The 22,308-nt window shown below is 44.0% G+C and overlaps 1 long non-coding RNA gene across 2 annotated transcripts in view; it reads right to left on the bottom strand.

Annotated features, from left to right (window-relative positions):
• The window catches only part of LOC137570397 (uncharacterized), a 74,744-nt gene that overhangs the window by 25,890 nt on the left and 26,546 nt on the right, over nt 1-22,308 (bottom strand). Inside the window, exon 3 of one of the 2 annotated variants that reach the window (XR_011031018.1) lies at nt 20,410-20,825. The exons of the other annotated variant lie outside the window; for it this stretch is intronic. This is a non-coding gene — a long non-coding RNA (uncharacterized lncRNA). Of the gene's footprint in view, nt 1-20,409; nt 20,826-22,308 lie in introns of those variants that run through there. 2 annotated transcript variants of the gene reach the window in all.

Below are 22,308 nucleotides of genomic sequence, written 5' to 3'. Positions count from 1 at the left end.
AATTCTGTCTTAACTAATCTGAAAACATGTTTGTTTAAGTGCTTTCTACATTCTTTTCTCATGTACTGAGGATCATGAGCTCCTCAGACTAAACTATTTCAGTGTCCAAATTGTTAGCAACGAGACATGTATTTTCTGGTGCTTAAGATGCAATTAATCTGCTATTATAGTGCGCTTTGCTAAACAAGGGGCTGCACAGCAGGGTCCGCTTTTAATGGGAGTCTGTCGCAAAACAAAACACTGAAGTAAGACGTTTCACACAGATGCTGCCAACCGGTGATTCTGAGACAGTGTACTAGTCTTCTTGAGTAAATAGAGATTTAAAGGGGGTTGAAATTCAGCATTTCTTCACTGCTCCTATGTGTTCTCTTACCACTAATACTTTAACACATGACAGCTGGGACTGGATATCAGCTTCCAGCAGGTAAAAATGTAAAAGGGGCGCCCAGTAAAATAGCGAACTTCAGTGGCCAAATGATTTCATAGGCGCTAGCCATAGCTGTTATAATCGCTACTATTTCGTTGAAGTTCAGCTATAACAGTCAAACTCCATTGCCAAAATTACTTTTTATTGTATCGACAGGCAGATGTCCCTTCAGTATTAGGTAGGTAACTCCCAGTATAGATAGCAGGATGTGCCCCCAGTATTAGGTAGCCTCCTTCCCAGTATAAATAGCCAGATATTCCCCCAATATTAGGGAGCCCCCCTCCCTAGTATAGATAGCCCAATGTGCCCCCAGTATTAGGTAGCCTCCTCCCCAGTATAGATAGCCAGATGTGCCCCCAGTATTAGGTAGCCTCCTCCCCAGTATAGATAGCCAGATGTACCCCCAGTATTAGGTAGCCTCATCCCCAGTATAGATAGCCCAATGTTCCCCCAGTATTAGGTAGCCTCCTCCCCAGTATAGCTAGCCAGATATGCCCCAATATTAGGGAGCCCCCTCCCTAGTATAGATAGCCAGATGTTCCCCCAGCATTAGGTAGCTCTTCCACAGTATAGATAGCCGGATGTGCCCCCAGTATTAGGTAGTCCATCTCCCCAGTATAGATAGCCAGATATGCCCCCAGTGTTAGGCAGCTCCCTTCTCTAGTATAAGTAGCCAGATGTGCCCCCAGTATTAGGCAGTCCCCTCCCTAATATAGATAGCCAGATATACCCTCTAGTGTTAGGCAGGCCCCCTTCCCTAGTATAGATAGATAGATGTTCCCCCAGTATTAGGTAGTCCCCTCCCTAATATAGATAGCAGGATGTGCCCCCAGTATTAGGCAGCCTCCCTCCCTAGTATAGATAGCCAGATGTGCCCCCAGTATTAGGTACTGTGACAATCCAGCCCCGCGATCCCGTCTAATCTGCTCCCTTTAGCATACGCAGGAAGTACGGTGAGCAGACTGACAGTAAAGACCGGTTGTTGGCTCGTCAGAAGAAGATAGTTAATGTGACAGAACGTGCCAATCCTGTCTAATCTGTTCCCGTTAGCATACGCAGGAAGTACGGTGAACAGACTGATAATAAAGATTGGTCGCACAACTGCCGACAATATGCAATGTGACAATCACTCACCAATCCCGTATTACTAGGCCACTGTTGCCATGCAGGTCTCATGCACTAGAGACTTCTGGAGGCAAATTCACTGTGTGCATAGTAAACAGTTAAGATTGGTTGGAGGTGCCCATACATGTACAATCACAATTGTATGTACAATCGGTAACTAAAAAAATATCGATTTTGCGCTGGAAATCGGGTAATTTCACTGCTACCACTGTCCGGTTAAATGGAGCAGACAGTCGCCAACTAGCTACTCCTAAAACGAAGAAACGGTTACTTACAACCTAGCTAGCAAATCAACAATTTCTGAGAAAATAATAAAACAATGCGGTAGTATGACTCTGATTGTTGTAGCAACAATCAGATGACCAGAACAGGCACAAGACTGAACGATAAAATTGTTAATTTTATTCTAAAACTACTTACACATAGCCTATTTTAGCCCACAGATAAATATACCTGTCCAGCAGAATAGATTGGTTTGATAGAAAGAGAGTAGAGATGAAAAGAAACAGAATGTCTTAATGTACAGTTCAAATATCGTTATTGGTAGTCCATGCGGCAATCGCACGTCTTTGGAGGAAGTCCAAGATGGCCGATTTCCATAGAGGCCAAGAGGCCCTTTGTGAGAAATAATTCAAGTGAGTTGCCAGAGTCCTGCTGGCTGCCGGTTGAAGTTAACTCAACATCAGATTTTAGATGATGGACGCTGGACAACCTGGGCCCAGTTCAGTTATACCCCTCACTTCAGCAAGGAGGAGTTAGGGGCGGGGATCACACACTTCTTTGGAACATGAGATGTGCCAGCCCCTTCTCACGGACACAGGAATATATCTGAATCATGATAGGTGTGCTAATCTTCAAAACTATACAGGTTATGCTAAACCTAGTAACATTTTTAGGTTAATCAGAATTTATCGATAACAATGATATCAATCTTGAGGGGTCAGACTCCTGGGGTAGTAAAGGGTTACTTTAAAACAGTCTTACTTCAGTTCTGGGAGTCCGATTGGTCAGGAAACCTCTCAGACCCAGCGTCCTGCGGAATCCCACAACCTGTGCAGATTTGATGGGCATAGAGATTTGCCTTGCCATGAATTATGAAGAAAATGTGAAGGAAAAATGGATATTGGGGATTCCTGGGTCACAGTAGGTCAGCTACTTCCAGGGAGAGTTGAAGAGCTCAGCCGGAAGCCTTTGAAGCTCGGACAGCAGGGCTAAGTGTCAGATTCCCTGCTGAGATCGGGGCCGATCAGTCTGGAGAAGGATGCTTTAAATTGGTTCTGTCAGGCTGATATCTAATCTTCATCTGATGGATGAGCTATATAACATCCCAGAAATGCTAGGTGACAGATTTCACACAAAACTGCCAGTGCTTGCTAGCAGAGCCAGGAAGGAGAGGAAAAAAAACAGTTGATTTAAACCAAAAATGTCATTTTGGTTGCTTGCAATGAAACTTGCGTTTGTGACTCCATGATGCATTCGATATGTCATATTGACAGGTATCCCCCAGTATAGATAGCCAGATGTGCCCCCAGTATAAGGTAACCCCTGACTGAAGGGACATCTGGTTACTGGAATGCTGAGACGCGGTAGAGTAACCTCTAATTTACAGTCCACTCGGGACTCGGCATAGGGAAGGAGAGAGGCAGGCACTTGGGGAGGGGACTGAGCCACCTTTCCATCATCAGACATCTGTAGGCACGTGCCTACAGTGCCTTATGGTAAACCGCCGAGGTCCTCACATATTTTTGACACAGCTCAAATTAATTGATGGGTCTGAATCAGGAAAGGTGTGGTCCATCAGGTAGAACACATTACTTCCTTTCTCAGTCTATCCTAAACACTGGCATGGAGCTGGCCCTCCAGGCCTGGAGTTCAGCATATGTGCTCTAGAGGGAGTCATAGAAAGGTGACACTGCAACAGGCTGTAGAAACATCACGCTTCACTCACAAGTACTCTGAAATGAATGAGTGTGTGTGTGTGTGTGGGGGGGGGGGGGACTAGGAGAGCCACAGCCCTCTGTGTCCTGCATCCAGAAAACCCAGATAGTGCCCAGAGAGCCAGACCCCTGGATACCAACAAGGCCCTGAGTACCTGCTTAGGTTGCCTTGTGGGTGGGTTAATGCAAACCACTAGAAAACCAACACAAAATAAGAATCCCATATAAGAAAGTCACTGTATAGCATGTTGAATAATAGGTAGCCCCCCCCCCCCCCCATTATAGATGGCCAGATGGGCTTCTAGTATTAGGAAGCCCCCTCATACATGATGCTCAGGCTAATGAGTAGCGGAGTTATAATTCAACATCAATAACATCCTTGTATAACTAACAGCAAGTGTTGATTACATTTTTATTATATGCCCCAAACCCAGAGCAGGATCATCCACCAGGCAACCTAGGCAGGTGCTTGGGGCCTAGTAGGTATAAAGGGACGCACCTGCCACCTTCTTTGACCTCTCTCCACTTCAGCTTACCAAAAGGACCACAAGGAGGCCCCAAATTCACTTCTTTGCCCAGGGCCCATCACATCTTAAAGGGACCCCATGCAGCACAGAAAAATGAAAATCTGACTTACCAGGGGCTTCCTCCAGTGCACCTGTCCCTCTGTGTCCTATGGGTCCCCTCTATGGTCCCACTGGTGGCTCTGTTAGTTGTGCGACTTCCAACAAAGTTGTGCACAACTGCGCATGCATGGCCCATCTGTGCACCTGGTTGATCACGAGCGGTTCATGTCATGCGTGGTTCAGTGTTTCGGGATCCGCGCATGCGCAGGACTCTTACGGTGCCAGGCGTGTGATCCAGCTGGGTACAGAGACGGGCCGCGCACGCTCAGTTGCCCACGACTTGGTACAAATTCCCGCAACTAACTGAACCTCTAGCAGGGCCACGTAGAGGACACAGAACGTCGAGGGACCTCGCAAGCTACGGTGGGCTGGAGGAACCCCTAGGTAAGTTCAGATTTTCATTTTTATGAGCTGTTTAGGGTACCTTTAATCCTTTTCTGACCAAAACCCATCGCATGTGAAATAATCATCACAATAAGAGATTGATTACATGCCAGTAAGGAATGGATCCCACGACACGGTGCCATCAGAAACATCATGTAAGCTGGTGAGGGGTTCAGCGATTTCTCAGCACAATTCATTTCACGTGTGAGCTGAAGCCGCTCGCTCTTTCCCCTCCCCCGGGAGTATCGCTCCATATACTAATTGTCATTAACAAATTCACGCTTATGTAGAGTCACACTCATCAATAATACGCCTAGTTGGAAATATCGGGCCGGACTTGGCCGAGCCGACAATCGCTGTTGCGTAGTGTGGCGTGTTTTTCCACGCACAGGAATGTGTCAGATTAGGGGTAAGGGAGATTTGTACAGTTGTCAAAACCAGTATGAAATAAAAACACAATTTCCCTGCGAAGAAAGTAATTAACGCTAAATTTGCAGGGAATGACTGGGATGTTTATACACCCCACCGGGCCGAGATGTGAAGATAACTCGCTCTGCCCCGTACTTGAACCCCCAGCAATGCTTTGGTGTGTCCTGTGGAATAATATTGACAGAGTGAAGACATCAGTGGCAACGGCCTTCTGAGAGTTGCCTAATTACAGCAAAAAATTGTTCCCACATTGCAAATTGCATGTATATAATGCCTTTTCGGGGGGGAACGACTTCTGAGGAGGGTGCTGAGGTCAGCCAAACAATGCACTGTGCGTAGCCTTCACTTCACAATCAGGACGGCTAGATTAATGTTCATGAAGCTATTCCTCAGAACACAGCTATGGGGTTAAATATAGCAGCTACTATCGCAGTGCGGGAATGTAAGCAGTAAACAGGCTTAAAGCGCACCTGCTAGCAGAATCTGCTATGAGGGAAAACTGCTGTCCTGAGGAGAGTCAGGTGATCAGTTCATCTGCCACTAGAAACAGGGCAAAGAGTCTTAAGCTGGCCATACACTGGCCCGATTTACAGCCGTTTCGACAGCAGATTCGATCACTGGGATCGAATCTGCTGCCAATCGTTCGCGCTACACGCCGAATTTCGATCCATTCCGTCCGATCCCGTCGATCGCACCGTGCAGAAAATAACCGTCGATCGCCCGCGGGTAAAGAGCGCATCGCTAGCGGCATTCGAGTGTCCGACGACCGAAGCAATAGAGCCGCATACATTACCTGCTCCGCCGGCACGACTGCCCCCGCTCGTCTCCGCTCTTCTTCTCCGCTCTGGTCTCCGGAATGCCTTCACTTATTCCTGCCTGGCAGGAAGTTTAAACAGTAGAGGGCGCTCTACTGTTTAAACTTCCTGCCGGGCAGGAAGAAGTAAAGCATGCTGGGGCCGGAGACCAGAGCGGAGACGGAGAAGAAGAGCGGAGAGAGACCCGGGAGTCGTGCCGGCGGAGCAGGTAATGTATGCAGCGGGGGGGGGGAGCGGCGGCGGCGGCAGCAGCACCACCACCACAACAGATTGTGATCGGTTTCAGGCTGAAATTGGTTCACAATCTGTTTGCAGTAAAGGTAGCCATACAATCCCTCTCTGATCAGATTCGATCAGATAGGGATCTGTCTGTTGGTCGAATCTGATGGCAAATCGACCAGTGTATGGCCACCTTTAAGCCACATACTCACCGCAACGACCCAGGAAGATGGATCCAGCGATGTCCCACAACGACAAGCAGTCCCGGATCAATCTTCCAGCAGGTGAAATCACACAATGCTACATGATTAGAGATGGCCCGAACTGTTTGCCGGCTAGCAGTATTTTTTGAACATTCGCTGTTCGCATTCATAGCGAACATTTGGCGTGTTCGTTTCGCCCCCCCTATACATCATCATTGAGCTAAACTTTGACCCCTGACCTCACAGTCAGCAGACACATGGCAGCCAATCAGCTAGTACCCCTTGCTGGACACCCCTATGAAAAAGCAGTTGAGGTTGCCATAATGGATTAATTCTCTGCTGGCTGCTGACTGTTAGTGAGAGCACGGTCAGACTTGCTGCAGAGAGGTAGAGAAAGCGTTAGCTAGGCCTGTGTTCTTGTTTCTCACTTGCTGTAAAAGCACCCCAAACAGGCCTTTTGAGGGCTAGCATATGGCAAGTGCCATGTGACACGTCCGGCATGCTCCTGGCACACATTGCACCTGCTGCTGCTGCATTGCCCTGCTCCTGCTGCCTGTGCAGCTCCCACCACCAGGCCAGGGTGCCACAGCCACTGATACCACCTATATTTAACCCAAAACACAATTGCTGTATAATTTTTTGGAGGTGTCTTGGCTGAAAACTGTCATGTCCAAGTTGTGCGGTTGGACTTTGGACACAATGTGGGCTGCATGACCGCTGTCTGGAACCTAGGCCTAATGTTAATTGACAGCCATTTTTTTTTTTGGGGGGGGGGCGGGGATTTGAATTCCCCCCATCATCAATTAGTGTTTCCTTTGCAAAATAATGATGATACATGCCTCATTTACCCTAAAACCCCCTTTTAAAGCTATTTAAAGGGCACTTTCGGTTTTTCTATCCAGATATCCGAATAGGTGGGATATCCGTGGATAATGCGTCCGGATATCCGCGTGAACGTGGATATCTAAAAGGTCGGATTCGGATATCCGAACCGGATCTGGATATCTGGGTATCCGGATCAATTTGGATTTTAAAAAGTACTATCAGAGCACCCCTGCTGCTGTTGCCTCATTAAGTTGCAGGCACAGAACCACTCCAGTGCATAATTATTTCACTGTATTCTGATAGTACTATTGCATTTCTCTGTGTGAGATACTCCACGGCCCACTGACACCCAGAGCTGTGCATAATGTTATTCCTGCCCTTTAGGGATTAAAATTCTGACTTTGTGTAATTTTTGGTGGGACTTTTGGCATGGATCCCCCTCTGGCATGCCACAGTGCAGGTGTTAGACCCCTTGAAATCACTTTTTCATCACTTTCGTGGCCACTTTTATAGGTTTTAAAATTTGCCTGCCTATTGAAGTCTATGGCCGTTACCCAGATTTGCCTGTTCACGAACATTTCCGTAAGTTCGCGTTCACTGTTCACGAATGGAAAATTCTATGTTTGCGACATCGCTATACACGACGTTACATGATGGGCGCAAACGGGAAGTCAAGCCATCGCGTTACTTTGCTCAGAATCATCCAGGATCTTAAAGATCCGCTGTGATGGTTGTTATAGTCGCGTGATGCTAAACTACGTTTGCGTCATCACACGCCTTTACCCCTCGGCTGTGGCGAGATCGCAGGAACGATACCTCGTTGCTCCAAAAATTGATGGTCATTGGAAAAATCGTTGGGAAAATTGCATGGTGGGTACGGGCCTTAATGTTCTGACGTCATGGTAGCTTGATTTCTGCATCTCATAGCAGTAAACCCAAGTTCCAAAGCTTCAGTCCGATTGCGTTTTGATTGACAGTGTGAACAGGACCTATGAATAACATAGGATCCATTTACTGCCAGAGCATTTTGTCTGACTGTGTGAATCGAGCCTTATCCTTTTTTAATCTAAAAACTTACTATAACATATTGACTAGGACAATTTCAAGTACCCCTGATTCCACCTGAAGAACCTCCTAGGTACCCTGTACCCACGTACTATGTGTTGAGAACTCAGGACATAAAGAATCTTCATGTACCCTTAAAGGATCCCTGAGGTGACATGTGACATGATGAGATAGACATGTGTATGTACAGTGCCTAGCACACAAATAACTAGACTGTGTTCCTTTTTTTCTTTCTCTGCCTGAAAGAGTTAAATATCAGATATGAAAGTGGCTGACTCAGCCCTGACTCAGACAGGAAGTGACTACAATGTGACCCTCACTAATAAGAAATTCCAACTATAAAACACTTTCCTAGCAGAAAATGGCTTCTGAGAGCAAGACAGAGATAAAAAGGGGAATTTCTTATCAGTGAGGGTCACACTGTAGTCACTTCCTATCTAAGTGAGGACTGAGTCAGCCACTTACATACCTGATATTTAACTCTTTCAGGCAGAGAAAGAAAAAAAAGGAACACAGCATAGTTATTTGTGTGCTAGGCACTGTACATATCCATGTCTATCTCATCATGTCACATGTCACTTCGGGTATCCTTTAAATAGTGATCAGTGGCATATCTAGAGGGGTGCAGGCATGGCTGATGCCATGGGCACCACAGCACTATGGGTGTCATGTCTTCAACTGTGCTGTGCCACCATGCCTGCCTCCCCTCCCTCATGCTGCACTGCAATGCTGGGAGGTTCCTCCTACTACCTATACTGGGGGTCTATTTGTACTGAGGGTGGGAGATATCTTTCCTTACTTTTACTGGGGAGACACCTCTTAGCACCTATACTGGGGGGGGGGGATACTTATACAGGGGACGTCTCTCACTACCTATCTTGGGGGGAGGGCTACTTATGCTACTAGGAGACATCTCTCACTACCTATCCTGGGAGAACATCTGGCTTTCTATATTGGGGAGGGGGGTAACTAATACTGGTGGCACATCTAGCTATCTATACTGAGTTGGGGGGCTACCGAATACTGGGAGAACACTCTGCTATCTATACTGGGATGGGGCTAGCTAACACTGGGGGTACATCCTGCTATCTATTCTGGGTGGGTGCTTACTAATACTGGGACAGATCCTGCTATATATACTGTGTGTATATATATCTGTGACTCTCTATATCACCTCTACTTAAAGAAAATTATGTAATAAAAAAGTGCTTCATTTTTACAATAATTATGTACAAATGATTTAGTCAGTGTTTACCCATTGTAAAACTTTTAAATCCCTGATTTACATTCTGACATTTATCACATGGTGACATTTTTACTGTTGGCAGGTGATGTGGCTGCTGCTTGCTTTTTTGGCAGTTGTAAACTGCTGTAAACAGCTATTTCCCACAATGCAACAGGGTTCACAGACAGGAAACTGCCAGGAGTCAGGACCATGGTCCTCAGAGTTTCTTGTGGGAGGGGTTTCAACACAATATCAGCCATACAGAGCCCCCTGATGATCCAATTTGTGAAAAGGTATAGATTTCTCATGTAAAAGGGGGTATCAGCTACTGATTGGGGTGAAGTTCAATTCTTAATCACGCTTTCTCTTTAATGTATCTGACAGTATCTGGTGCAATGGTTTGCATGCTCTGAGGCTGTTGGCATGGGATGACCTAATTGGAGACAGGTAATTTGGGTGCCGACTGTCGAGCAGCACCTGCAATTTGGTTAATACAATAGAGTTTCAGTTATCCGGCACTGATGGGAATCAGTGCGCATTCTGTTTGCTTGAGACTCAATGTTAAAAATAGGCCTAGCTAATACAGTACTATACCCCACTCCATATACATGCCATGAACACTGTAGTAACCTTTTAGCAGCCAAATAAAGTAAAACTATTTGGCTGCAGGGCTTATTTTTTTCTGCTGCTGGGGAAGTGTGCCTTTGCCTGCTTGGCAGGCTTGGCAGGGTAGGCAGATGGGGCAGCAGGGAGCATTTATAGTAACCTGTCCAGATGGCTGGATTGGCTTCTTCTCTCCTCCATCACGGCGGAGTTGTAATCCTAAAATGTCTTCTCGGTTATGATATGATATGACATGTGATTGTTATCCAGGAGACCATGTCAGCGTTACAGCATCACCCAGTAGGGATGAAGGAAGAATCTTACCCCTTTTCCACCACTGGTTGGCACTGGAATGCTGACACAGTCTCCTGGATCCTGATCTCATGTTATATCATGTGATCGGGACCCTGAAGACCTGTTGGAAGTTCAGAGCCGCAGGTGGAGGAAGAGAAGAAGCCGTCTGGAATAGGCAACTATAACTGCTTCCTTCCATCTGCTCGTTTGGCTGCACTAGGCAGCCAAACAAGATTTGCCGGCAGAAGTTCCGAAAACACAGCATTTTTCAAATAAAAGATTTTGTTTGAAGCTGCTAATGGGTTGAATTTTAAAATACAGTAATTGGAAGTATATTAACCTTGGGGAAGCCCTGGAAGCAAGTCGTTAACCACTTAAGCACCAACGGTCTCTACCCCCTTAAGGACCAGAGACCACTGGTACAATACCAAAGAAATCCCGACGAATCGCTGCGCATACCCGCAGCAACCACCATCACCGCTGCACACCGGGATCCTCCTGACATAGACTCTGCTGTCTCTATGACGGCAGGGTCATGTGAGCCGGTCAGGAGCCGCTTTCATTGGCTCCTGACCGTGTCTATCAATGTAAGCCAATAGGATTGGATTACATTGATAGACATGGCCAGGAGTCAATGGAATTGGCTCTGCCGTCATAGAGACAGGCAGAGCCAGTGAGCTGCGACGAGAGACGTCGGGTTTGAGCGGCGCAATCGGTAGGAAGCGATGGAAACGGTGGATGCGCGCTGCGAGCGATGATTGAAATCTACGCCCTGCCAGCCAGGAGCCCACCAAAACAGGGCGTAGATTTCAATCTCCGCGGTCCTAAAGTAGTTAAGAACACCAAAGCCCACAAACAGCCTAAGAAGTTGGCATTCACCGCAATGAGTACCAACCCCAATATGTGGTAGTTGGTTGAGACTGCTGGTTAGTTGAATTCCAGATAACGTTTTTTACATGCACGCGGCTAAACTGATGTCCTTGCCTGCAGCTGGTCAGATCTCCAGCAACCATAGTGTCTCTGAATGAGTTATAAAGCCGCAGGCGTGCATTACTGGAGCACCGAGAAACAAGACATAAATAACAGGTCAGATTTCCTGATTTACAGTAGATCTGGTTTATGTTCTGTTTTCCAGTTCTGATCTCACACTTTTCCGGTTAAATATTAAGTATTAAGTCGTCTCTTTTCTCATGCACTCGTACACATATGTTCTCATTAAAAAACCATTCCGAGCATCTTCAAGGGCCACCGTATGAAATACATACATTGTTTCATCATTCGGACATCTTGATTGCAGTATAATTTAAATGAAATGTTCCCCTCTGCCAAAAAAAGCTACAACAATGGAGATAATATGGGCCTGGAGCTGCTTTTGAAAGTAGCTAGCGCTGTGTTCCCAAAGCAGAGAGCATTATTATATATTAGCAGGGACGGGATTTACAAGAACTCATATCGAAAGGTTAGATTCCTCATCTCCAAAGGGGAATCCATAATAAAACTCATATATTTTGCATTACATTAAAGCGGAGCGCTCTTTTAATATGCTCCAACCTTTGATGGATGAGTCATTTACATTCTGTATATGGCAAACATTGACTTTTCATAAACCTGGGAACATGAAAACAACTAGTGTAGTGTTATAAGAGGAACTGTCTGTTTAGCATTACACGGAATAGACAGCTATAAATGTATAGGTCCATTTAGAGCCAGATTTTTGGGTGTATTAGTATTGCTGTTTAAATTTATTACTAAAATTGCTTTTTTGTATTCTTCTATCATGTAAGTAAAAATAAATGAACTATTGAGATTTACCGTATATGTGGTGGCTGAATAGTGTGCTGGTTATGGCTGGGTGCACACATAGCAGAAACACTGGCGTTGCTTAAAACACTGAGTTTGTGCCGCTAATGGAAGTCTATGGGCCGCAGGAAAAAACGCATAAAAAAATGCATATGCGTTTTCTATGCGTTTTCAAACCTGCAGTTTTGTTGCATAATATGCAAGAAAGCTGCCAAAACACACAAAATAAAAGTCAATAGGAACGCAATGGTATGCGTTTTTCATGCATTTTCCATACGTTATTTCCCAAAAAACTATTTTTTGCTGTATTTTTGCTTCCTGTTGTCTTCCAAGTGATTTGCACTAATGGAAATATCAAAATGTATACAAAATGCACATACACATGTACAGTACAGTACAAACACACTAAAATGCTTGCAAAACGCATGGCAAATCTCCCCGCCAGTCTCAGTGAAAGAAGACTGAGAGGGGCGGGGAGAGGAGGTGATCAGCAGAGGATTGACGTGAGTAGAGGCAGAGCTACTGCGCTAAGCTCTGCCTCTACAAGGAAGCACTCCCCTGTTTTTGATACAGGGATTTGGTGGTTATAAAACCCTTGTTCTGCGAGAATGTAGCGTTTTAACACTGGCCATATTCCTTAAGCTAAATAACAGGTAAAAGCAATTTTTTAAGTGGCTTCAGTCTCTCTCTAAAATGGGATATTATTATTATTATTATTATTTATTGTATTTATATAGCGCCAACATATTACGCTGCGCTGCACAATAGATAAAAGGGTTAACATACAAGATAGGACATACAGGAAGCTCACAACAAAACAAGATCATGCAAATGATTTGATAATACAGTGTCATAGGTCACAATAGAGCCTGTTCTAGTCCACAAGAGGGGTGATTGTCAGTAAAATTGCATTATCAAGCTGGAAACACTAAGGGAGATGGCCCTGCCAGAGGCTTACAATCTAAAGGGTGGGGGTGGGGACAATAGGTGCATCTGTTGAGAGGGTGTCTAACAGAACATATTATGGTGCTGGTGTAGGGGGGTATGTGAGCATGAAAGGGTGAGTCTTGAGATCTTGTGTGAAGGTATTAAAAGTGGGGGCGAGTCTGGTGGCTGGAGGGAGCGATTTCCAGAGAGCAGCTTATTGCGGGTGGACCTTGCATTCCAGAGGCCACAGGAAACAGGGAGCGAATGCCTAGGGGTAGGGTGGATCGTAATAAGGTTATGCCAAGGGGGTGTGTGGGTAGAGTTTGGGGGGGGAAGGGAGGTGCATGGGGGTTGAGGGCCAAAAGGGAGTCTAAGGACAGAAGGGGAGAGGGTGCGGGGAAACAGAAGGGGGACAAGGAGTAGAAGGAGGTGGAGGTAGAGCATGTGGTGATGGGGGAGAGCGAGATGGGGAGGGAGATGGCTAGGAAATGGTGGAGGGGTAAGGGAGTGAACAGGAGGGAACAGTTTGTACTGATGGGATAAGGTAGGATGGGGTGTGGAGAGTGGAAGCATAGACAGGGGGACAGCAGTTAGACCAAAATGAGGTAAATGTCACCAATGATGTGGCTGAAGGGGTTCAGCGAAGTTGCATCAGTAATCAATCTGGTAAGGAGAAGTCCACAGGAGATCAGCAGTGAAGTTGGCAAAAATGTTGGCAGTTGGCAAAATGATGGCAAAAAAAAAATCCAGCTGTGTGTGATTGGTAGATGGGGTGTCTGGATGGTAATGAAGTAGCTTGTCTGGAGGTCGGCGATGGATCAGTTGGTGGGGAGTTCAGCAGTGGAGCAGCCAGTGAAGATCAGCAGTAGTGTGGTTGGTGAGGCACGGTGAAACCATCAGCAGTTTGGTAAGCGGGTGTGCAGTGCTTACATTTAGCTGGCTGTATGTTTAGGTGGTGAATGTTCAATATGGTATTGAAGGTCTTTCAATGCAGGGTGTAGTAAATCAGCAGCCCAGAATTTTGTGCTAGTTCACTTCTGTTCCCTTCTGGCTCAATTCTGGTATAATTCGGTTTGTCTAAAGTACCCTTAAAATTAATACCCTTTAAATTTATACCCTTAAAGGTATACACTGCTGACCAAGGTCATGCTGACTATATGATCTGCTTATATATATCCCTGACTAGATTGATGCTAACAATCAGACTGATAGCAGCTGTGAATATACTAGACACTAGACTCTAGCCACACAGGGGCAGGGCCAGTCTAAAGATATGCAAATTGTGGCTAATGAAATAGGCAAATGGTAACACAGGAAGAAGCCCCAATTATTAACACTTATAATTAAGCAGATTGATGCAGAATTTAGAATTTAAGCATACAGCCATTTATCTGTAGAGGGTATGCCAAATGTGGATACTAATAAATCAAAAGGTTTGATACTAGAATTTTCCAACAGATCTTCTATGTAAACAATTCCATTGTCAACCCAGTGAGTAAGATCAATGTTTTTGATAGTAGCATGAAGGGCTAAAATAGAGGTTGTTGATGATATGGCCAAAGGTTCTTCCCTACAAAGCTTGACCACCTCCTTCCAGATTCTAAGTGTGTTAGCAGTCACCGGATTTTTAATGTTTTGTTGGACCTTCCAGGCCAGCCTGGATTGCAAACAGAGCTTATAAGAATTAAATGGCAATTGTGTTTCTTCCATCAAGTACCATTGTTTACTAATATCCTGCATCCAGACTGACCTAGATTGGTCAAGAATTGTTGACATATAGTATAGCTCCAAGTTGGGAGCTCCTAGGCCCATTTTGGAAACCTGTGCTGTTAAGATCTTGTTGGAAAATCTAGCCTTCTTGTTTTCAAGGATATATTTATTTAAAAGCCTTTGTAAGGTAATGAAAAATATCTGGGGGACTTTTATGGGTAGATTCCTAAACAAATACAAGAGTTGGGGTAAGATCATCATCTTGAAGGCAGCTATCCTGCCTGTCCAAGAGTATTCCACTTTCGCTAGGGCCCCCAATCTATCTCCAATTTTGGTTAACCAGGGGACATAATTTTCTCTGTAAATCTGGGGGATAGTAGGTGTAAGTTGTATACCCAAAAATTCAATGCCTTTGTCATTCCAAGAGAAACGTGAAGAGGCTTGGAGTGCTTCTCTCATTCTTCTAGGCATGTGGGATGGGAGAATGACCGATTTCTTCTCATTCAGTCTACAGAAGGAAATCTTTGAAAAGTTATCCAATTCTTCAACAACATTTGGCAATGATATCAGGGGTTTTCGAAGGCACAGTATAATGTCATCCGCATACAAACCAATCCCAGTGTGTAGTTTTCCAATTTTATACAGGATCTTCTAAAAAAATTAGCATATTGTGATAAAGTTCATTCTTTTTTGTAATGTACTGATAAACATTAGACTTTTATATATTTTAGATTCAAATACACACAACTGAAGTAGTGCAAGCCTTTTATTGTTTTAAAATTGATGATTTTGGCATACAGATCAAAATTCCTATCTCAAAAAATTAGCATATTTCATCCGACCAATAAAAGAAAAGTGTTTTTAAAACAAAAAAAGGTCAACCTTCAAATAATTATGTTCAGTTATGCACTCAATACTTGGTCGGGAATCATTTTGCAGAAATGACTGCTTCAATGTGGCGTGGCATGGAGGCAATCAGGCTGTGGCACTGCTCAGGTGTTATGGAGGCCCAGGATGCTTCGATAGCGGCCCTAAGCTCATCCAGAGTGTTGGGTCTTGCGTCTCTCAACTTTCTCTTCACAATATCCCACAGATGGGGTTCAGGTCAGGAGAGTTGGCAGGCCAATTGAGCACAGTAAGGCCTAGTGCACACCAGAGCGGTTCGGCTACGGTTTGCGATCCGCTTGCGGGTGCGGATCCACTTGGGTAATGTATTTAAATAGGCTGGTGCACTTCAGAGAGGTTTTCCAGGCGGTTTTTGTTACAGTAGCTGTTCAGTAACAGCTTTACTGTAACAATACATGAAATCTACTACACCAAAAACGCTTCCCAAAACCGCAAACTGCTAGCTGAAACGCTACAGAAAAATAAGAAAAAGCGTTTCAAAATCTACTAGCATTTTGCGGATCTGCTAGCGTTTTTTGGTGTGCACCAGGAACTACTACCATGGTCAGTAAACCATTTACCAGTGGTTTTGGCACTGTGAGCAGGTGCCAGGTTGTGCTGAAAAATGAAATCTTTATCTCCATAAAGCTTTTCAGCAGATGGAAGCATGAATCCACTTTTGAACCAGAAACAGCGGCAGAAGCGCCTGACCTGGGCTACAGAGAAGCAGCACTGGACTGTTGCTCAGTGGTCCAAAGTACTTTTTTCGGATGAAAGCAACTTTTACATGTCATCCGGAAATCAAGGTGCCAGAGTCTGGAGGAGGACTGGAGAGAGGGAAATGCCAAAATGCCTGAAGTCCAGTTTCAAGTACCCACAGTCAGTGATGGTCTGGAGTGCCATGTCAGCTGCTGGTGTTGGTCCACTGTGTTTTATCAAGGGCAGAGTCAATGCAGCTAGCTATCAGGAGATTTTGGAGCACTTCATGCTTCCATCTGCTGAAAAACTTTATGGAGATGAAGATTTCATTTTTCAGCATGACCTAGCACCTGCTCACAGTGCCAAAACCACTGGTAAATGGTTTACTGACCATGGTATTACTGTGCTCAATTGGCCTGCCAACTCTCCTGACCTGAACCCCATAGAGAATCTGTGGGATATTGTGAAGAGAAAGTTGAGAGACGCAAGACCCAACACTCTGGATGAGCTTAAGGCCGATATTGAAGCATCCTGGGCCTCCATAACACCTTAGCAGTGCCACAGGCTGATTGCCTTCATGCCACACCGCATTGAAACAGTCATTTCTGCAAAAGGATTTCCGAGCAAGTATTGAGTGCATAACTGAACATAATTATTTCAAGGTTGACTTTTTTTGTTTTAAAAACACTTTTCTTTTATTGGTCGGATGAAATATGCAAATTTTTTGAGATAGGAAATTTGGGTTTTCATGAGCTGTATGCCAAAATCATCAATTCTAAAACAAGAAAAGGCTTGAACTACTTCAGTTGTGTGTATTTGAATCTAAAATATATGAAAGTCTAATGTTTATCAGTACATTACAAAAAATTATGAACTTTATCACAATATGCTAATTTTTTGAGAAGATCCTGTATAGTCTTTCCGGGGCCAGGCCCATACCCGGCCTCACCAGTGAAAAACGGACAAATCTGCAATGTGTTTTCCAGAAGTGTCCTGTCTATTCCCAGCCTATTGTCTTGTATAGAACATGTAAACACGCATACATGAAAATGCAGACAGAACATTCCCCTGCATCTTCTTATCAGCATGCTGTAGGCTGGACGACGCCACCCCAATAATGTGAACTTCAATGATATCCATATCTGGGCTTGCTTTGCTGCACGTTAAATGTTCTAATTTATGAATCTCTCTCGATCCCGATCATCACTGCCAGAACTGTCATTCTCCGCGCAGCTCATCATCGGCCGCAGACAGCGTAGCTTCTTTCAATGCCGGCAAGAGTTGTGAAGAGTTAAATTGCAGTCGAACAAAAAAAAAAGAGCCACTACTTAAAGTGAACCTGTGATTTCTTGCTATCAACCATGGCAGCGATTTACGTTTGTCACCAGTACAAGTGTAAAGGGAACCTTAACCGTGGTTAAAAAAAAAGTTTAACTTACCTGGGGCTTCCCAGGCTTCCCAACGTAAAATGCCGTAAAGCGCCTCCATGGAACGCATGCCCCGCCGTAAAGCGCGTCCAAATGACGAATACGTCGGGGAATGCGGAAGAATAGGACGCGTTGCAGGAGGGCAACTGGCAGTCGGCCGAAAACGAAACTAAGCCACGGCGGGGGACCGGAGGACACTGGAGGAGCTGCGCGGGCACAGGACGGCTGCAGGAGGATTGGGAAAGCCCCAGGTAAGTGAAACTTCTTTTTTTACCACTGTTAAGGTTCCCTTTAAGGCCTATTGGCCAGGACTCTCTTGCCCTCCGATCTCTCAATGCCGAGTTATGCGTGTACATAGGGTGTGTTAACTCTCAATGCAGTGAGTTGGAGGCAATAGTCCACAGATGGGACTCAGTACAAGACCAAAAAGGAGGACTCTAACATCATTCGTCACTCAAAGCACCAGAGCTGCAGCCACTAGGGTACACTCAGTAGGCAGTAGCAGTGTTATGGAGTCTTGGCCAATGACTCCTTACTGAATAGGTACAATTGGTAAACAATAGTGTTCACCATCGTTTACCCATTTTTTACTGAACAGGAAGAGCTGAGATTTGAACCCAGGTTTCCCGTGTCAGAGGGTAATTGCCGAAGCGCTAGCACAGCAGAAACCTAATGGCAGTGATCTCACTGCTGCAATTAATGGGAATCGCAAAATGTGTAACCTGCAGCAATTTACTGTGATTCTTGAGAGATCGCGGGGCAGTGCTTAAACAAGTGCTGATCTCGATCGTCAGGACTGTATAGTGGTTTTACCGCGCTACTCGTGCTAAAATCACCCATGCAAAACGATAGCACTAAGCACTACCGTTTTGCTACTTTGTAGAGAGAAGGGGCCCTTAAAGATCCATGTGTTCACCATTGTTAACTCGTTTACCCATTGTTTACTCATCTTCATAATTCCAATCCCCTCCCTTGGACATACACCCCATTCCCCCCTTATGAGTCCCTCTCCCCCACCACTTAGAATTTAAGCCTATTTGGCAACAGTGTTGCTTGCAAATTTTCGCATCGAAAAATGCTATTTTCAATTTAGAGAAAATATTCGCAAAAATACATTGGGCTTGATTTACTAAGACAAATAGCATGCCTTATCCGAGTTAACAAGCCTTATTAGAGGTAACACGCCTTATCAAAGTTAACACGCCTTAACCTTGCACTTTGAATAGCATCCCTGCACTTTGATTGGCCCAATAGGCTGCCTGTGAAGTTTCCTGTCAATTGACAGGCAGCCTATTGGGCCAGTCAAAGTGTGAGGATAATGTCCTTTAAAGTGATTGGACCCGCAGGAGCTCAGGGCAGGACGAGTGGAGCTCTTGTCATTGCCAATTAGCAGGCATAAATTCTTAGCGCTCTCTATGCTACTCTGATAAGGCATGTTAACTTTGATAAGGTGTGTTAACGCTGATAAGGCATGTTATCTCTGATAAGGCATGTTAACTTGGATAAGGCGTGTTAACTAAGGCATGCTATTTGTCTTAGTAAATCAAGCTCATTGTATTTTTGCAATATGGAAAATTTGCAAAAAATGCAAAAATATGTTAATTTTACCCAATTTATTGGAAAGCGTGGAAATCGTTCATTTTAGTGCAAAAAAATTGCAATAAAAATGAGAAAAACAAACTTATTACAAAAAAAAATTGTTGATGGTGTTTTCACTCAAAAGTCGATTTTTTTTTTCGTGAAAATTATTTAGAAAAGAATATCAGCATTTTCTTTCATCACTGTTTGGCAGGGCCCTCCTCCCTGAGCACTCTTCTCCACCAACATATGGGGCTTGATTCACAAAGCAGTGCTAAGTATTAGCACGCTTGTGAAAAGCCCTGCATCACACCTAAACTTAGTATAGGCGTGATGTCCTACACTCATGCACAAAGTCCGGCGGGTAAAACCCTGCACGTGCACAGCGCGATGCGCACGCAACGTCGCATTGCGGTGCAACGATAACGGGCACCCTATGCACCTATAAGGTCGCATTGGATGTGACCTTAACAGTGCATGGTGTGCTGTTAAGGTCGCATCCCATGCGACCTTATAGGCGCATTGAGTGCCCCATTATCGTCGCACCGCGATGCGACGTTGCGCGCGCACCGCGCTGTGCACACGCAGAGTCTACTTAGCACCCTGGTTATCACGCTCAAAGGTGCTAAGTAGGTTAACACCACTTTGTGAATCAAGCCCATGGACTCAGTGACTCATTTGCTATATTTATCCCTACATTGCAATCTGTGCACCATCGTTTATTATATATTTATTGAACACTATGGGACAAAAGCGCTATAAAAATGTTATTGTTACATCACCAATTTCTGTACCATTGCTAAAAGCTATAATGTCCCTGTGTAATATTGTTCAGTGTTTTTAATGTCTCCCCTATCTGTTGTGCAGCACTGCGTAAAATGTTTGCACTTAATAAATAAAGTTTAACAATAATATTTCCAAGTTCCTATGTTTTTTAGAGCTAAACATAGTGAAATTAAACTAAACTATATCAATGAAAAAAAAATACTACCTTTTCCGTATAAACTGGAATACTAACTTCAGCTAAATGAATTTTTGGAAAAATGTAAGATCTTCATCACAAGTAAAAAACCATGCACACACAAAAATTTCCCCAAAAATCCTTTACACCGGCATTAAACACACCCGCACCATGAAAAAGCTTACAAATCTTTTTTTTTATTATTATTTTTAATGGAGATTTCATTTTTCTTTATTGAGTCTTGATTATTTTTCCTGGATGCTTTCAAGCAGTTAAAATGTATGAAGTGAAAAAGAATAGGAAGATTAAACATTTCTCCTTTTAAACTGAAAGTTAAACACAATGTAAACAATCAATTTTCACCGGCTGTGAATAAGCTTTCCTACTTAGCAGCTTCTTGGCAAAAAACGTGCGTAAAAAAAAGGAGCCCATTTTCCGAGGCTTCCAGACACATCGGCATCTCGGATTTTGGAGTTACACCCAGTTCGCCCAACTTAGTTTTTATGGGTGCGTAAGCCCCCTTCTTCGTACAAGCCCTCCTCAACCTATTTAGCGATTAGAGATTTAATTTAAGCCGAAACCTTGTCCATAATGATATCTTTTGGCTCGAGTATCCCAATATGGTTCCAAATGGCCAAGACATTCATTTTACAAGTCAGCCCTAAAAAAAAAAAAAGAAAGAAAAAAAAACTACTCAATACATAAGTATTTGGAAAAGAACATGGTACTGGGGGAATCATGAGAAGGAACGCAGAATAGCGAAGCCATCCAAAAAAAGCTGAAAATATGTTTGCCCATAAAAATACACATTACAAATGGAAAGACTTCTAAACAAGCCAAATCAGATATGTTTTAAATATTTTTTGGGCATTCCTTAAAAAATACCATTTTACTAATATGCTCTGCTCCAGCTATAGATTTCAATTAGGTAGTGGTTATGATTTTTTTTTCTTTTTTCTTTAGCGAAAGGCATGAAATGACAGTACGAACCTGACAACGTGCATTAAAAATGAGAATTAATGCGAGCTAGGGGTCATTAATCACTCTCCTTAGCCCCGTTCGACGTGTCAAAATTAAGCCTGATAAGAGGACAAAATAACACAAAACAGCAGTTACGAAACGTATCATCATTAGACGGGATACACAATTTCTGGAGGTTTTTCAAAAACACGGGCCAGTTTATGTTACGCAGAACCGAGCTTTCATCGGAGACAGAAAAGTGAATCATTAGCATAGCTGGGTAGAAAACAATGACTGCATTAGCTCTCTCTCAATTTTTGGTATTATTCTCTTGGAATAGCCTGAAGTCATTCAGAGCCAGGACGTAATGATTAATTTAAACCAATCATGTTTTTGTTTTTTTTTAAATTGTGATCTTACATAAGGTGAATAGATAAATAGATCATGTTTTGTTAGTAGTGTTTATGCATTCATTTTCCGCTCTTCATATAATGTTGACAGGACCAGATGCACATCAGCAGCCTACAAGCGCAAAACAAAAATAAGATGTTTAAACTCTGCCCAGTAATGCATTCCCTGCCACACCCAAATTACACATCTTGTACAATGATCAGATTTTGTTTACTATTGAATGTTTCTAGTCACTTATGCTTGTCACCCTTCCTTGGTGAAGCAAACGCACAGATGGGGTGACACAATGAGCAACATCAGTGCATAGAGTGGGATGCGTGATGAAAAGCACTTGCATCCAGCACCAAGGTGTTCCCATTCAAGCCATTATGGGGCCTCCTGTCCCCCACCCACCTCGGAAATGCAGTAGTTAAAGTGGACCTGAACTCAGAACTCCTCTCTGCTCTAAAAGATACACAACAGCATAATAACCTTTAAACTAAAAACTGTGTATGTATTTGTTACAGCTGATACCAATCTTATACATTTTGCACAGTTTCTACTTCCTGATTCATGGGAGCAGACATATTGTTTATAGCCTGTGCTGTCAAATGGGCTTACCTGCTTATATGCCATAGGCAGTCATGTGACACGGGGGTCGGGGGAGGGGTCAAATTAAAACTTGTGAATAGACACAAATGAGGGGGAATTATTAAGGGTAAACTTTCGAATACATTCAGGGTGCATTTCGCTCTGTATTCCTTCTGTCCTGTGCAACAGTTGGGTGAGGTAGT

This window comes from Hyperolius riggenbachi, chromosome 4 (assembly GCF_040937935.1).
Source record: "Hyperolius riggenbachi isolate aHypRig1 chromosome 4, aHypRig1.pri, whole genome shotgun sequence".
Lineage (NCBI taxonomy): Eukaryota > Metazoa > Chordata > Amphibia > Anura > Hyperoliidae > Hyperolius > Hyperolius riggenbachi.
Note: the sequence above shows the minus strand (reverse complement) of the source record. Positions and strands in the feature narration are given on the sequence as shown.